Genomic DNA, 19,242 nt, shown 5'->3' with positions numbered 1-19,242 from the left:
TTCTTATTTTCCCACCTGGTTGATTACTGAAGTGTATAGACCAGCCATTAATTGGCAAAAAGATCCTGTCATATTTGCAGACAATCAACCTAACATTTCTTCTGCTGCTCACACCTTTCTAAAGTAGTATAAAAATTAGGTTATGCCTAAAAACTTATCAGCTACTTAATTTTCTATGGTCCAGTGTCCTGCAATCTATGCTCCAACAAATTTACTACATTGTAATATCAAGACTTTAATCCTTCTAAAATACACTTATATTTAGATTGGAAGGGTTGGAGCACAGATAAGGAGTCTTGCCAGCTCAGCTCTGACAAACATCCACATTGTACTTGTAAGTCACAATCCTCAAGTATGCCTGGCACAAGCAATCATGTAAGAGACACAGCCTTTCCTGCAGCCAACTCTACAGAGTTTCTAGATCTGACAAGTGTCTCCTTAGGAGCACCAGAGCCTGTGGCTCTGCAGTGTCCTCTCTCTGCTCCCAGTACTGGAGCTCTCCGCTGGGATATCTGACTTCTTGCCTCTGCTAAAGCTTCAAGAAGCTAATCATTGTGATGGCTTTGCAGGCTCTGGCCACTTTTCCTTGTCTGTCCTCTGTTTGGCTGAGGTTTCAGGTGCATCTCCACTCCTGTGTACTGCCTTTCCTTATACTTTTCCACCTGTGTTTCCTAACAAGACATAGCCTTCATAGAGGAATCAATTTCCATGCCTCAAAATATTTATAATGGTCCCTGGGGCATGGAAGATACTCTTCAGAATCACTGAAGTTCTTATTTTGTTTTTGTTTTTCTTTTCAATATTTTTGTCATACCAGCTAGTCTTAACTTGATATGCAATCCAGGATGAGCTTCACGCTTCTATTTCTACTTCCTGAAACACTGGGAATACAGGCAGTAAAATGCACTGTGTGTGTGTGGGAGGGGGGAGGGGGCGGGCACGCGTGCAAGTGCATGCAATACCAGCCTTGCCACCAAAAGATGTCTTTTAGGATTTGGTTCATTCCTCCACTCAGCTCCTGAAACTCTGCCTGTCAGGGTCCTCCAGGCCCTTCTATTCACTGAACCATCTTACTGACCCTAAATGCCTTTTACAATGTCTTGTTTCTTGATATAGGTTCACAATTACTTTGCCCTTTTTAGGTCACCACATTTGTTTACGCATTGATGGACCATTTAGGCTCAAGCCATAGGCTAAACTGCTTGATCTTTCCATGTCAAATCTTTGTATTATTGGTGGATGGTATCATTGGAGCTTTCTAAGCTCTATCTAACTTGTTGAGAAACGATCTGTTTTCTCTTGTCCACTCACTTTTCCACATAAGCAACATAAATGGACTGTAAGCTGATGGGAATTTATTAAGGAATCTAATAAGCAATTTTAGAAATTAGATTTGTTTGGTAAAATGAAATATTGGAATTTATTAGTAACAGCAACCATTTTAATTATTTCATTTAATATTTTAAAATTTAATTTCAGACAAAAATGGGCAAGCAAGGAGGGAGAGTTATGCATAGAAAATGATAATTAGATCAATCTCATAGTTTTTATAAAAAGGTTATATACAATGTGTATAAATATGTTCCTGATCAAATACTGTTTAAAACTCACAATATTTACAAAGAGATATGGAAAAATAAAAGAAAATACCATGTTTGAAAACTGAGAATATTTTTATACACAGGCTACTTTCTATGAATGATGAGCACACTGGACAATTGTATATTGTATGCTTAACTGCCAAGCTTTCATTTAAAAAGCAAAGGTGTATTTATGTACCACCAATGCAGAAACATTTATTACAGAGAACAATTAGCTTTATGTCCTCTTAATGATTTTTAAATTTTTTTTATTTAAGTAATTTGTTCAGATTACATCTCAATTGTTACTTCCTCAGTTGTATCTTCTCATTGCTCCCTCCCACCCTCCTCCATCCTACTCCCCTCTCCTATATCTGTGACAGAAGGGGACCTGGGACCCACTATAAGATCACAGCCTATCAGGTCTCTCTGGTAGCCCACATACTCTTCCTCTGAGTATCACCAGGCCTCCCCACCAAGCAGAAGTGGTCAAATAGGGGGCATCAGAGTTCATGTGCAAGTAAGTCCCTACTCTCCACATAATTGTGGAGAATATGCTAACCATTGGCTAGATCTGGGTAGGGGGTCTAGGTTTACTTCATGCATTGACCATAGTTGGTACAGTAGTTTGAGCTGGCATGCCTGGGTCCAGATCCATCAGCCTTAATGGTCTTCTTGTAGGTTTCTAGAAGCCTCTGGATCTTTCTATTTCCCCATTCTTCCTTACCTTCTCAACTAGAATCCTCAACAGCTCTTAATGATTTTTAATGACCTCCATTCAGTCCTTCCTCATTCCCTAATTCTCAGACATATTAAAGTCTATAGGCTCATTCTCATTTCTACATGTTTTATTGTAGAATGGATAATACACTCTGAATAAGTGCAAGCATACATACTCTATATTTGATAGTTAAAAATGGAAATCCAATATGCAGCTCCACAGGTCCTCTCTGAACTGTTACTCTGTCAGTATAGAAGTTTATTGAGTTATACAGTCTTAGGGTGTCTGCTTACTCTGGATAATTGAAGTATACAATTTTTAGTATTATTTACATTTCTATTTTCATTATCAGTTTAAAGTAAATAATATTTAAAAAGCAAAGATTACTTTCTAAAATGAACCCGATAAAAATGTTCAGCTTTCGAGTACCTCTGATTTGAGTCTTTCTTGATGTTGAGCATGGAAAGTAGAGAAATTTAGAGCACCTCTTTATAATTATCAATTATTATTATTATCATCATCATCATTATTGATTATTTGAGAATCTCACATCATGCACCCAAGTGTACTCTCCTCCAAGTTTCCCCATGTCTGCCTCCTCACCTTGTGACCTAGCCCCTCCAAAAAGGAAAATGCAAGTCGATTTTGTGTTTTCCATGTACTCCCTGAAGTATGGTCAAATTCCTAGTGGTCAACCTCACCAGGGAGGATGAGTTCTTCTGTACGTGCATCTGTGCCAGAAGCCATAAACTGAGAACTGTGCATTGGCCAGGAGCTAGTCAGGCTCTCCTGTGAGGGACAGGGCCAGCTCTCCAGAGCCTATAGACTTTAATATGGCTTCATCCAGAATCCCAGGCCATGGACATCCATGTAAGTTTTGATAGTAACATGGGAGCAGATATCAACACAACCCTTGGCTGTGTCAAACTCATTGAACTTTCCATAGTCCTCAGCAGCTACGTAGGTCATGAGCCTTAGGTAGCCACACATGCCACTCACATCCGGAACCTCTATGCTCTGCCCCTAAGGCAGGACATCAATAAGCCAACAGTTAATGTTATATACTGCATACATACACATGGATCTCAGGCTTCATCATGTCCTGGGACAGCAGCATACACCCCAGTTGCTGACATAACTTCCATTGGCTTTGCAAACCACAGTGGTCTTTCAAGGAGGTCCAACCCAGAAAATGAACCTTTCTTCATCTTGGCCTTCTGTCAACGCCCAGCGCCAGGGTAATCCTGCAGCCCTGGTGGTTGACAGAACCTGCAGTCAGCATCTGCATGAACACTCAGCTGTTGTACACGGACCCTACTGAACATGCGAACATGTCTACCAGCCCTTGCTTTCACCTGTCTCCACCATCATGTCTCCAGTTCTGCTTCCTTCCATAATGTACACATTGCTTTTATTTTTCTATCTTTCCCATCTCAACATCACATATTTGGTTATAATAGTGGTGCCTACCGAACCTGGGGTGTGGCCTGGCAGCACTTGGGTGTCTTCTTCCTCCTCTGGGAGTGTTATGAATATACGAATAAGCTTAAAACCTATAGGCAGTCTGTGTTTTATTTCGGGGCACACACATTTATGTGAATCTATGTGTATACAATAACATATATATGAATAAATTTCATCATGTTTGGTACCACATTGAAGTACACACTGTTCTCGGCTTCTGTTTATAAGAGCTATCTTTTTCTTCCTTTGTAGGAACTCTGTAATGATTTGATCAAATATATCTCCATGGAGAAATGGAGCAATGGTAGGATATCACTAGAGCAAAGTGTATGCATTTGTGTGTAAGGCAGATGTCTTTCAGATAGGTTTACTTAAAAATGAAAAGATTGGCCCATAGAACTTATTAGCATATCACAAATGGGGCATTTCTCCACCACCACTTTCTCATTCCCTTCATCTCTCTTCACTCTTCTTTAGTTTTCTTATTTACCAGGTAACTTAACACACACACAAGCTCTACAGAAATAACATCGTGCTTAAGCCATACCTAAGGACATACATATGAAGACAGTTGTGGGGAAATGTCCTAGAAACAGGAAGAGTTGCTTCTCTTATGGTGCTTACATTAATCTCCCTTAACAATTCGCAATCAATTGCGTGTGAAGTGATGTGAAAGGGAAGACGATCCTCACACAGGTAGCAAGAACATCTATTTCACCTCTTTGTAACCAGCTCAATAAATGTCACCACAAAAATAATATTTGATGACATCGTACAAATATGTAGAGACGGTGACCAACAAACAGAGTAAAGTTGTTGTACAGGATGAACTGCTAAGACAAATGGCACCACATCCCTAAACCATTAGCACGTTTGCCCAGGTGACATGGCAAATATGAAAATAGGCATGATCAGTCAGGAAGGGAACACAAAGTCACAATTTTCTATATGAGTATACATAAGGAAAATATTGGGATTGTATTTGCATTGTTGAGTTAGATTTTAAACATAGTATGTATCCATGGTTATTTAAATTATTTAAAACTCTGACATGTATATTCTCACATTTGGCATTGATCAAAGTTTTATGAGTTATTCATGTTATATACATTAATGTACTCCATGCATCCATTACCAAATCAGCTATATGTACATGCTGCATCTGCGTCTTTGGGGAGATATTTGGACAACAACCTGAAGCTGGAATCAGTATTTAAAATATATTCTACAATAATTTCCACTTTGATGATCATAAAGATGAGGTTAAATGTCATTTAAAATATCACATTGTTCATGATTAGTAGAATCTTGGATTAAAACTTAGGAAATTCAGATATCTAAAGAAAACAGGAAATAAGTTAAAAAGAGCCTCTGGGGGCTTTTAATAGAAAAAGAGATGTAGATGGAAATCCATAATATTTAATTAACTCAGTGGGGTATGTACGGTACCACTGCAATGACAACTGGCATCAGTTCTGCCTTCTTAGGAAAGTTCAAGATCAGGGACATTTGTCTCTGACTGAGAACAGTGCTGTGCCCTGTTCTGTTGTGTACAGCCATTCTTAGGTGATTACATTTTTCTTTTCCCTGTTCACAGCTAGGGAATTTGTATCCATTTCTTGTCTTCTGACACCATTCCATCAATCACTCCACTATAAACCCACACAGGCACATGAATATGAACACACATGCTCACACCCACATCAAAGCTTTTGGGAAATAAGCTCAGTTCACAGTAACAAAGTAATATATAATCTCCTTAGGCTTCCATTTTCAGCACTCTCCAAAGAGAGTGAGATAAACATCTGCACTGACAACACTAGAGCTTCTCATGATATTTCTTGTGTTATTACAGTCGCATAGATAATATGCTTATCTCCCATTAGGTACTGAATGATTTTGTTGATCTAGTTTTGATTTGGATTTATTCTGGCATTCTATCATCTCAGAAGGGTAGATGAGGAGATGACTCTAGCTCAACAGTAGTTACTAAGGTAATCATCTTGTTACATGACAGGGCACCTGGCAAGTTTCTTCGACATGTTCATTACTGTATTTTACGCCATCACTTTATCTTTATAGTTCATACTTTGCTTTCTCATTGACATCTGTTTTAATGTGGTTTTTTGGTTTTTTGGTTGTTGTTGTTGTTTTTTGAGACAGGGTCTCCCTATGTCGCCTTGGCTGTCCTGGATTCTCTTTGTAAACCAGGCTGGCCTCGAACTCACAGCGATCCGCCTGCCTCTGCCTCCCGAGTGCTGGGATTAAAGGCGTGCGCCACTGCGCCCCACCTTGTTTTAATGTGTTTTAAAAGTACAATTGAGCCAGGTGTAGTGGCACACACCTTTAATCCCAGCACTCAAGAGGCCAGAGACAGGTAGATCACTGTGAGTTTGAAGCTAGCCTAGTCTACAAAACAAGTCCAGGATATCCAAGGCTAAACAGAGAAACCATGGCTTGAAAAACCAAAAACCAATACCAAAAACAAACGAACCAAAAATGTTTGAATTTTAACAAATAATTTACTTATGGGTGTCTCTGTGTACCTGTGTATGACGGCATACGTCTCCACATCGGTCATGTGACTGACATGGGTCAATGTTGCTTTGTCTTTCTTGATTTCCTTTTTACCTTCTTTTGAGACAGAGTACATTTGTTTCAACACTATTATTCTATATATTGAAAGTTAAAACCTCATCTACTAGTTGAGATGACACCTACCTTTTTGTGAAGTATTAATATCAGCTTTCTTTCTCAATATGTTTTTCTGTTTGTCTTCTTTTGGGTTACAGATACTTGTATGGAAATTTTCACTATTTAAACAGCTGAAAATACATTCCATTTCTAAAATCAATTGTGTGTGCTATAAACTTAAACTTGAAGAGTTGGTACACCAATTCCAAAAATTTTTGGTTGTTAAAATAGCACAATGATTTTCATTTAAGAACAATAAATGATGCAGTTCAGTGGTACTTCAATTATCAACATCAGTCATCTCCAAATCTTCCTTCGACCTTCTCAGATATAAACTGTATCCATTAAGCTACTCCCCATTTCGTCTTCCCAGCTCCTGGGGATCATTATTATGCCTACTGAGCACGTAAAATTAATTGTTGTTACATCACATAAATAGAATCATACAAGATTTGTCTTTTGTGTTTCCATTGATTAGTTCAACTGTAATGTTTTCAGTGTCAATCCATGCTGTAAAATGTGTCACAGAGTCCTTCCTTTTTAGGTCTGAATGATGTACCTTTGCATAGACTTACAGCATTGTATCTGTGCATTCCTACATCAATAAACATTAGATAAGCCTACTGCTTATATTGAGAATGATGCCATTAATACCGCAGGTGTATTGGTAAATATTTCAGTTGCTATCTTCACATTTCAGTGGTGCTATGTGACTGGAAGCAAGGCTGTTGAATTATACAGCCATTCTATTTCTAATCATTTGAGAAACTATAAAATTACATTTGACAGTGGTTGCCGAATTTGCATTCACAATCAGAATATGGAAGGTGCCAGTTTTAGTGCACTTATCTTAATGAAATTAAGCCCAAAGTTATTACATTGGCCAAATTTATTTGGCTTCTGTTGTCGTCTCTAATCCATCACTTCATGATGGACAGGTCTGGGAATGGTCAAACTCATGTATCCTTACACTAGAGCTCGGTAACACTTTCTTGGTCACAGATATGCACATGTCAGGAGAAAGGACAAGATAAACCATACAATATCACTCGAGGGTGCACTTGGGAATAGATCACAACCAGAATCCCTAAGAGTTAGTCTTCGTAGTATCAATATATTGCATAAACTCTACCACTCAGGATAGAACACAGTGGAATAATTCCACTATCAGAAAAATGAAACTCACCACTCAGAACTAAGTTGTGAGTGTACATGAAACCAAAGGCACCGAAGGCTGGCTGTGCAGGAGAACTTATCCAATGTGGCAGAGTGGGCCAGAAACTGGCAAGTGAACTGCATTCACTAGATATGTAACGACACACAGGGTTTGTTTTGTGTCGTGGTTTGCAGGTACAGACTATCACAGCAGGAAAGGTTTGAAAGCAGGACAGGCTGTCGGGTGTGACAGTAGGGTAACTGGGCTTCTTGTGCCTAGCTGGGAGATCAGAAAGCTGGCAGTGGTCACAGAAAGCCGGGCTTCAAAATGTCAAGTCCTGCAGAGAGTGACTCACTTCCCTCAGGAAAGCTACTAAAAGTTGTACAACATCCCGAAACAGCATCACCTGCTTGTGGGGCTGGGTCAAGTGGCCATGCACATGAGCCTATGGGGAGGAGATCGTATGTAAACCACCACAGCACAGGTTTATATCACACACCAATGCAGGCCTCACATCTCAGTGACATTTGGGAGATAATTTACTCAGTGTTTTTTTCTTGGCACCAATCGAAGTTGATGTTGAAATATTTAATCTTGAGTCATGTCAAAATGGCTAAATAGAAGTGAATATTTTTTTAACTATAAGAGAAAGAGAGTAAGACATCTTATAGTTTAGCACAAATCAAAGCATTGGCTTTAAGCTGTGGATATGGTTATTGTATACTTCTCACAGTGTCACACTGTATACTGCTACCCATTTATAGAAAAAAGTCTACTAAATTATTTTCATTGCACATTAAACATCAGTGCACTTGCATGTACACACACGTCTGTATGTGTGTGTGTATACTGTAACGAGTTGGGTGAGCATCTTAAACATTTCTCCTTTACGCAAATGTATGATGATTACTGTCGTGAGGAAAGCTTGTACAGTTTTTAGAATTATTATCTACGCTGGCTATATTATTTTCTCAAACTTCAGTTTTAATTTGGAAGAACTGTTGACAAAAAAAAAATGGATTTTTACACTGGAGTGATTAGAAGTTATTTTATCAAAGTAAATGCAGTAGGAAAATTGGCACAGTTAGTAAAGCGCTCACCATGCATCCACAAGGATCAGAGTTCGAACCTCATAGCCCACATTTAAAAGGCAGGTGTGGTGGTGCACAGGTGCACAGTTCAGCACTGAAAGGCATAGCCTGGTTCCCTTCTGGTCAGCCAGCCCAGCAGAATTGCCAAATTCCAAGTGAACGTCAGAGAGCCTGTCTCAAAACACCTGAGGGTCTGGAGAGATGGTTCAGTGATTAAGAGCACTTATTCCTCTTTCAGTCATCTAGGTTGAATTTCCAGCACCCACATGGCAGCTTCACCAGCATCTGTAACTTCAGTTCCAGGGGATCCCGTGCTGTCTTCTTTCATGGGCACTGGACACATATGATGCAAATGTCCATGCAAACAAACACTCAGATACATAAAATAGAATACCCTAAAAGAACAGCAAATGGTAAATTTGATGGCATCCTTAGGAACAGTAGCCAGTGCTGAGCTCTGACTCCCAAGCACAGGCACACCACTGTGTGAGTGCATACACAGACATCATAACAGTGAGTGGAAGAGGCTGGTCATGTCAAAGAAAATAAACTAGGATTTATCCCACAGAGGAGATTACGACTGAAAAAAAAAACCTTTGAATTTTGGGGAACTTATATCTGCCACTGAAAACTTGACAGCTCTGCAATATATAAAGAATATTCTAGTGGGAGTGACATTTAAAATGTCATTTTTTTTGTTAGTATATGAAACATAGCAACCTTTAGAAAATCTTGGTAACTCAGAACACCAAGGATTTTCAAACCCCTTTTCACAAGCACACACAAATAAAACACCCATTCAACATGCACAGAACCCCACTGGAGGGGAGTATAATGAAATGCAGGCAGCTTCCGCTCCCATTTTTTCTAGCTCCCCCTCCCCTTGCAGTTAATAGTTAAGGCATTATCACTTAAGTTTGAATCTAGTGTCAAGCAATGATACCAGTTGCTACATAAGATGACTAGTGAAACAACCCTCCATTTTTAAACTGTCTGTATAAAGCCAGCTCATTTTTCTTTTATCTAAACCTAAACGGCATATTTCCAATGTTTAAATACAGAGGCAGGCATAGTTATTCAGCTGCCTTCTGCTAGTATATGTGTTGGAGAGTCCAGACATCATGTAAAACAATCACCATAGTCATTATGTTTTCCCCAGGAGATGTTTGTGTTTTCTACAAGAAATTATAGTAATATATGGTGAACCTCATATCATTTTCCAAAGATGAACGAATGAGTGGCTACATCAAGTGTTTCTTTTTATGTCTATAGAAATTGTGTTGACAGATGTAACCCATATAAATAAGTCTCTTCAACTTCTTCAACATTTATTTGGAAAATATAAAATATCAAATCAAACCGTGAGAACTTCTGCAAATATGTTATTTCTGGATATTGGGTCACTTATATTTTTATCCACTTGGTATGAAAAAAATTTAAATGGCTACTCTTTAGAGGTAGAATTTGAATAATTTTTGTCTTGGTATCATGCAGAATCATGGCACAGGTTGCTGTACATGTGCTGCCTTTTCACTAAGTGTGCAAATAGTAAACGTGTTCTCAATTGAATTATACCTAATTCATACTTTCAACTAATATTTATTCAGTGCTACAATGTGTCAGTCAATGTATTAGGTGTACGGCAATCTCAAAGGGAGCAGGTACACAGCCTCATCTTGTTTGCAGTTCTTCCAGGAACCATTTAGTTTGGTTTGTTTTTTCTCAAGGTTGTGGACCTGAAGGCCTTAGGTCTGGATCTGAACAGCCTTTAGCAAGTGGGCAAACTGCAGACATGGTTGATACACAGTGGTGTAATGGTGTGGAGCTGCACAAAGATGAGGAGAGCATCTGCTTCGTCCAGAATGGACCTTTATTAGAAAAAAAATCTCAAATCTCCCCCCAGCGTCATAATCTGTACTTACTTAGTACATTTGGTAAAAAGAATACTGAACTGGGTACATGGGCTTCCTGAAAGAGTAGCTTACCTCCTTTAATCTCAACTTGCCCCACCCCAACTTTTTTGGAGACTTTTAAAATTATAATTTATTCACATTATGTCTTAATTATAATTCCCTCATTATTACCTTCCAATTCCCACTTTCCCTCCCCAACTTGCTTATGATGGGAACAAATATATAGATTCACAGCTGGAAAATGTACAGAAAATGAGAGACCTTGAAACACTTAGACGTACATGGGAGTCTCCATTAAAATCCTTTCCCCAGGGCTCCAGGAGTGCTTTAGAAGAGGAGGTAGAAAAAGTGTACAAAGCAGAGGGGAAGGAGGACCCCAAGGAATCAAGGTCTTCTAACCACAATAGGACTGACATGCATATGAACTCACAGATTATAGCAGTGTGCATGGGACCTGCATAGATCCGGGCCATATGGGAATCCTATCACTGAGAAGGGAAGTGGACACAAGCCCATATTCCCAACATTGCAAATGAATAATTAGTTTTCTCTATCAGAGTCTCACTGTGTAGACAAACCACTTTTAAGAGTAGAACCCATGTCCAACAGTAGATGGATAACACAAAATCAACTCAGTGACATTTTTTGAGGTTCTTTGTATCATATTGATTTGTGAGGCTTTAAAAATGTAAATGTTACTATATATATACATATATAGTGAATTCTGATTTTTGTGTTTCTGTGGTATGTGTGTGTGTTTGTGAATATATGTGTCTATATTTCTATATTTCTTGTGCTTTTTCTACATATATATGCTGAATTTGGTTATTCATTGTAAATAATTAGGGTACATAAATGTTTGCTTTGATATTTGTTTTAGAAATAATTATGTCCTGAGTGCAGGTATAGAACTATCTACAGAGCACGTCTGTAATGTTTTCACCGAAAGTCTCTGCTTGTAGCCTGGACTGGTCTGGAGCTGGTAGAGCTTGTAGAAGTCTCATTCCTCACACTCCCAGGTGCTGAGATTACAGGTACACAGCAGTACATCCATCAAAAACATCACTCTTGACAAACTCCAGGTAACAAATGGGCAATAGTGCTTCAGGAAATCCTATGTTGAATGAAATGACTGCAATTATGCTATGAACTTTCTGCCACTTAACACGGACACTTATCAAAATTGTAGGTGACATAAAGCTAAAGATACAGTATGTTGGATAAGAGCATTAGCATCTGAAATCATCTCCATAATTTTAATATTGGGTCAAATACAGCAGTATTACATTTAGTCTAAAATTGTACATTTTACATCTGACCATTAACGGAAGCGATATATACTTGAGGAAGTTATTGATTTTTGGCTAAGCATTAGTCAAATAATAAGTCACAAAAATTCCACAAATATAAATTGGGCTATATTTTTAGTACCATCATATCTTTGTCACTTGAGGTGGCAAAACTTCATGCTACTCTCAGAGAAGTTAAATTTAAAAAGTAGGACATATTACCACAAAGCAACTTTTAAACTTAGTGTACTTGAAACTGCCATACTAGGCATGGAGAACTGTGGAGATAGTGACTTGTCCTGATTCTAAATCATCTCAACAAACCCACAATCTTCTTACACTTGTTTAGTACCCAAGAACATCAAGCAACTGTATTGGAAGAAGTTTTACCAGGCATCCTTTGATGGCTACTGATCTCCTCCCAGTTTTCCCTCAGTTCTTCATTACTTATGAACAGCATTCTTGATTCAATTAACCAATTTTAGTTTTTAAAAATATTTTATATTATTTTTGTACTTGTTTATGGATGCCACATTTATGCTAGTGTCTAAAAAGGCCAGAAGGAGTTATCTGGTCCTGTGAAGCAAAAGTTACAGGGAATTGTGAATTTCCTGAAGGATGCTGTGAATTAAAACTGGGTCCTCAGCAAGAGCACTCTCTTTGTTTGAAGGCACAGCCAACTCTAGCCCTCAGTAATCCTTCTCTTCAAAAGTTGAATTGAATTTCTAGGATCCAACTCATTATCAGAATTTAACTGGATTGGACCTTCTGCATTTCTTTGCTTCAGTCATCACAGAGAGCTAACAGCGTTAGGAGAGTGAGCATGGGGAGAAATGAGGGCAGTGACCAGGTGTGGGGAGAGTGAGTGGGAGGACAGAGGGCTTGGACAGAGAAGAGAAACCATATGCAGGGAAGTCTCTGAGACAAGCTGGAGACCTCTGACAGGGTTCCTGTCCCAGGTTCCTGGGAAGATATGGTGGTTACTCTTACTGAGACTTCTAGTACCAAGAGTCATGGAGACTGAAGAAGATGCCCTCTAACTAGACACAACTCCTAGTGGAGGGAGGGGAAGACCAACCCTCCCACAAAAACTCTAACTCAAAATTTACCCTGGCTACAAGATGTGCAGGGATAAAAATAGAGCAGATTTTGAAGGAATGGGCATCTAATGCCTGGACCAATGTAAGACTCACCCCATGGGAGAGAGACAACCCCTGACACTGTTTAAGATACTCTGCTATGCTTGCAGAGGGAGCTAAGCACAGCTGTCCTCTGAGAGGCTTCACCCAGCAGAGGATTGAAACAGATGCTGAGATTCACAGTCAAATATTGGATGGAGCACAAGGAGTTTTGTGGAAGTGCAGAGGGGAAGAACAAAAGGAGCCAAAGGAGACAGAAGCTCCACAAGAAGACCAAGAGAGCCCACTAACCTGGGCCCAGGGAACTTGCAGAGACTGACACACCAACCAAGGAGCATGCATGAACTAGACCTAAGCACATTACACATATATAGCTGATGGATATCTAGAAAAAGAAGCAGGGCCTCTCTCTGACACAGGCTCTGTTGCCTGCTTTTCAATCGCTTCCCTCTGGCAGGGCTGCCTTGCCAGACCTTAGGGGAAGATGATGTGCTCAGTCCAGTCGTGATGTGACTTGACAACGCAGCTGTGGGTTGGTGGGAGGGTGGCACTCCTTATCTGAGGAGTAGGAGAGGAGGGATAAGGAGAAGAGGGAGGGAGCATGAGATGGGAAGGAGTGGAGGGAAGGCCTATGATCAGGATGTAAAGAGAATAAATAAAAAATAAAATAAAAATATTTTTGCCATTTTTATTAATTTATTCAGACTACATCTCGATTGTTATGCCATCACTTGTGTCCTCCCATCCCCTCCCTCCCTCCTCCTTTCACCATATTTTCCTTCCCCATGTCTATGACCAAGGGGGGCCTCCTTCCTCACAATGATCATAGGGTATCAGGTCTCATCTTGGGAGGCTGGCTAATTCTTTCTTTGAGTGTCACCAGGCCTCCCCACCAAGGATGAGTGGTCAAATTTAGGGCACCAGAGTTCATTTCAGAGTCAGTCCCTCCTCTCCTCATACCTATGGAGAATGTTCTGTCAATTGGCTAGACCGGAGTAGGGGTTTGATGTTTACTACTTGTATTGTCCTTGGTTAGTGCCATAGTTTGAGCAGACCCTCCTCGGCCCCGATCTACCTGTCACAATGTTCTTCTTGTAGGTTTCTAGGACCCTCTGTATCTTTCTATTTCCACATCTCTTTTATATATATATATATATATATTATATATATATATTTTACCTAGAGTCCCAGTAGGATGTTCTCACATCCATCCCAATCCCCTAGTAAGTGAAGATTTTCAAGGGTCATGCCTTTTGGGCTAGTGCCCAATTATTAGTGGATATATAGCATGTGTCTTTCTGCTTCTGGGTTAACTCACTCAGTATGATCATTTCTAATTCCATCCATTTGTCCACAAATTTTGGAATTTCCTTGTTTTTAATAGCTGAGTAGTATTACATACTGTAAATGTACCACAGTTTCTTTATCCATTCTACAACCGAGGGGCATTTGGGCTGTTTCCAGTTTCTAGATATTATGAATAAGGCTGCCATGAACGTGGTTGAGCATTTTCTGGGTATATTCCAAGAAGTGGAATAGCTGGGTCTTGAGGAAGCCCTGTTCCCAGTTTTCTCTATATCCTTACTAGCATGTGGTCTCACTTGAATTTTTAATCTTAGCCATTCTGATGAGTGTAAGATGGAATGTCAGAGTTGTTTTGATTTGCATTTCTCTAATGACTAAAGATGTTGTGCATTTCTTTAAGTGTTTCTTAGCCATTCGATATTTCTCTGTTGAGAATTTTCCGTTTAGTTCTGAGCCTCATTTCTCAGTTGGGTTTGGTGGTGATAACTTCTTGAGTTCTTTATATAGTTTGGGTATTAGAACTTTGTCAGATGTAGGGTTGGTGAAGATCCTTTCCCATTCTGTAGGCTGTCGCTTTGTTCTTTGACAGTGTCTTCTGCCTTACAGAGGAGCTTCTCAGCCTCATGAGGTCCCATTTATAATCATTGACCTTAAGGCCGGGGTTGTTGGTGTTCTGTTAAGGAAATTGTCTCCTGTGCCAACGTGTTCCAGGATTTTCCCTACTTTTTCTTCTAACCAATTTGGTGTCCCTGGTTTTATGTTGAGGTCTTTAATCCACTTGGATTTGAGTTTTGTGCATGGTGACAAATATGGGTCTAATTGCATTTTTATATATGTAGACATCCAGTTAGAGCAGCAGTGGGTGTTCAAGACGCTATCCTTTTTCCCTTGAGTAGATTTGGCTTCTTTGTAAAAAAAAATCAAGTGAGCATATGTGTGTGCATTCATTTCTGGGTCTTCAATTCGATTCCACTGATGAACCAGCCTATTGCTGTGCCGATACCATCCTGCTTTAATTATTGTTGCTCTATAGTACAGCTTGAGATCAGGTATGGAGATTCCTCCAGAAGATCTGACTTTTTATTGTATAGTATTGTTGTAGCTATTCTGTTTTTGTTTGTTTGTTTGTTTGTTTTTCCATATGAAGTTGAGAATTGATCTTTCAGTGTCTTTAAAAAATAAAATAAAAATCTTTAAAAAAAAGAAGAAACTCAAAGAATTTCATTCTCCCTAGATGAGGAAATTACTCATCTTCCCTTACAGGTGCAGGTTCTTAAAACTCTCTAGAAATAGCCATCACAGGCAAATTTAAAATGCAAATGAGATTAATAGAAGGTTCTTATTAAAAGCAAATTTCTAGTAGTCAGAGCCATCTAATGTAATTGCAGTGAGCCTTCTGAAAGACTAAGGATTGTCTCACTTCTCCATATTTATCAAGAGAGATTTCTTCTACTTATGGTGTATATATATGTGTGTGTGTGTGTGTGTGTGTGAGAGAGAGAGAGAGAGAGAGAGAGAGAGAGAGAGAGAGAGAGAGACAGAGAGAGAGACAGAGAGAGAGACAGAGAGAGAGAAGTATAGATACTTTCCGATAGTCACTTTCATACTCATCATTTGGATGATGAGAAAATAAGTAAAGGGGTTGTGGATATAGTTCTGTGGTAGAGTGCTTGTCTAGTATACACAAGGCCATGGGTTTAGTCTCTGATTCTAAAATAAGATAAAATAAAATACAAAAACTGATTTCTATTTCTTAGAGACTAAGAAGATGGCTAGTGGATAAAGAGCCAGCTCAGCAAGGATGAGAACTAAGCTTGGGCCATATGTGGTAATGCATGCCTTGACACAAGCCCTGGGGCAGGGAAAAATGGGTGGGTCTCTGGGTTTCAGTAGCCAGCTAGCCTTGCTGAAACAGTGATCCCCCAGTTCACTGAGAAAGCTTGTCTCGAAAAATAGAGTAGAGAATGATAAAAGGGCTATGAAAATGCAACCTCTTGCCTCCCCCCTACACACATGTATATGTCTAAAAAATATACATAAAGTATTTTGGACATACCAGTGAAGCCATTGATATTAGCAATTAAAGGGAGAGATTTATAATAATTCAAGCCATGGAAACAGAGTATGTAGAAAATAAAACTTTATTTTGGAATATTGTTGCTTTTATTAACTTTCTTTAGCCCAGGTTTAACAAGTTCTTATCTCATAAATGACCCCCTCAAATAATGAGATTAAGGGTAAGAAGACATCTCAGTGAATAAAGCTGAAGGACCTCAGTTTGTTCCCCCAAAACTGTATACAAATGCTAAATACAGTGCTTGAAACACCAGGGCCAAAACAGAGACAATAGGATCTCAATCAATAGCCAGTATAGCCCAATGGAAGCTCCAAGAAATGGTTGACGGTGTCTTAAACAAGAAAACAGCATTCGTAATGTTACTCAGTAGTCTCCTCACCTCTACACTGAGGTACATGTATGAACACATATATGACCATGTACACATACATACGTCTAAAGTAGTGATAAAAATAGCTACCAGTAAAGCATTAATATTCAAACGGTAAAGAAAATTCAACATATAAAAACAAGTTGCAAATAGTGGCACATGCCTTCAATACCAGAACTCAGGAAGGAAGGCAAAGACAGATGGATCACTGCGAGTTGAAGGCCAGTTTGGTTTACAAAAGGAGTCCATGACAGCCAAGGCTGTCTCAAAAAACAAACAAAACGATATAAACCAATTTTGTATATTTATGTTACATATTATAAGCATAGAATTTTTGTCTTTGGAATTTTATTAAGAAAATATATTTTATCATATTGTTCTACTTGTAGATTTCTAGGACCCTCTGGATCCTTTTATTTTGCTGTTCTCCCATGCATCTCTCATTTAGAGTCCCAATAGGATGCCTTCTCCTCTGTCCCAGTTTCCTGGTAAGTGAAGGCTTTCGTGGGACATGCCCCTTGGGCTAGTATGCAGATATAAGTGAGTATATACCATTTAAGTCTTTCTGCTTCTGGGTTAACTCACTCATTATGATCATTTCTAGCTCAATCCATTTATCCACAAATTTCGGGAATTCCTTGTTTTTAACAGCTGAGTAGTATTCCATAGTGTATATGTACCACAGTTTCTTTATCCACTCTTCTACTGAGGGACACTTAGGCTGTTTCCATGTTCTGGCTATTATGAATAAGGCTGCTATGAACATGGTTGAGCAAATTTTCTTGTTGTGTGCTGGAGCATCTTCTGGGTATATTCCAAGGAGTGGAATAGCTGGGTCTTGAGGAAGCCCTATACCCATTTTTCTGAGATAGCACCAGATAGATTTCCAAAGTGGCTGTACTAGTTTGCATTCCCACCAGCAATGAAGGAGTGTTCCTCTCTCCCCACATCCTCGCCAGCATGTGGTGTCGCTTGAGTTTTTGATCTTAGCCATTCTGATGGGTGTAAGATGGAATCTCAGAGTTGTTTTGATTTGCATTTCCCTGATGACTAAGGAGGTTGAGCATTTCTTTAAGTGTTTCTCAGCCATTTGATACTCCTCTGTTGAGAATTCTCTGTTTAGTTCCAAGCCCCATTTCTCAATTGGGTTATTCGGTTTGGTGGTGTTTAATTTCTTGAGTTCCTTATATATTTTGGATATTAGACCTTTGTCAGATGTAGGGTTGGTGAAGATTTTTTCCCAGCCTGTAGGCTGTCACTTTGTTCTCTTGATAGTGTCTCCTGCCTTACAGAAGCGGGGAGGGCATCCTATTGGGACTCTAAATGAGAGAAGCATGGGAGAATAGCAAAATAAAAGGATGCAGAGGGTCCTAGAAATCTACAAGTTGAACAATATGATAGGCAGATTTGGGCCCAGGGGTCCCGCTCAAACTAAGGCACCAGCCAAGGACAATACAGGAGGTAAACTTTAAACCCCTTCCCAGATCTAGCCAATGGTCAGAATATTCTCCACAGTTGAGTGGAGAGTGTGATATGACTTTCTCATGTACTCTGGTGCCTCACATTTGACCATGTCCCCTGGAGGGGGAGACCTGGTGGCACTCAGAGGAAGGACAGTAAGTAGCCAAGAAGAGACTTGATACCCTATGAGAATATATAGGGGGACGTAATCCCCCTCAGGAACAGTCATAGGGGAGGGGAATAATGGGAAAATGGGGGGGGGAGTAATGGGAGGATACAAGGGATGGGATAAACATTGAGATGTAACAAGAATAAATTAATAAAAAAATATTTAAAAAAAAGAAATATATTTTAATTAAGTATATATTTTATATATACTTATATATACTTTATTTTATATAAGTACATATCTTATATATACTTAGAAATATAAGTATATATTTTATTAAGAAGTATATTAAAATATTAAAATCGGATTAAAATAAAATATAAAGTGCTTTATCAGGCGAAAGTTGAAACATGAGTTATACATAACTGAAAATCTAGAAGGACAAGAAATGAATTTCTTGAAATAGCTCCAGTTCCACATGAATTGATTTTTTTAAAATTAAAAACTGAATGGATATGTATTTCTTTTATTAGCTAAGAATTAGTGGTTCATTAAAACTTTTTGTCAATGGTATGTGGGTTTACATTTATGGTTTCCATTTGATTTTTTGTAATTTTCAGAAATAATTGTTAGAAACTTCTCACTGTAGATATGAGTCATTAAATGAATATCTGTGATGCATGTGGGATATCTCTCTACATTATTGTTCAGAGAGACCCTAGAGGTCCCCAAACCTGCAAAGACTACTGTCACTGCTTATAGATGTCCACCTTCACAAGATAGTCAGATTCCATCAATGAAGACACAAAAAATCAATTACAGAATATATAGAAATAAAAACTGAAATGTCTTGAAAGCTTCCTCAATGGACCT

Source organism: Acomys russatus, chromosome 9 (genome assembly GCF_903995435.1).
Source record: "Acomys russatus chromosome 9, mAcoRus1.1, whole genome shotgun sequence".
NCBI lineage: Eukaryota > Metazoa > Chordata > Mammalia > Rodentia > Muridae > Acomys > Acomys russatus.
Note: the sequence above shows the minus strand (reverse complement) of the source record.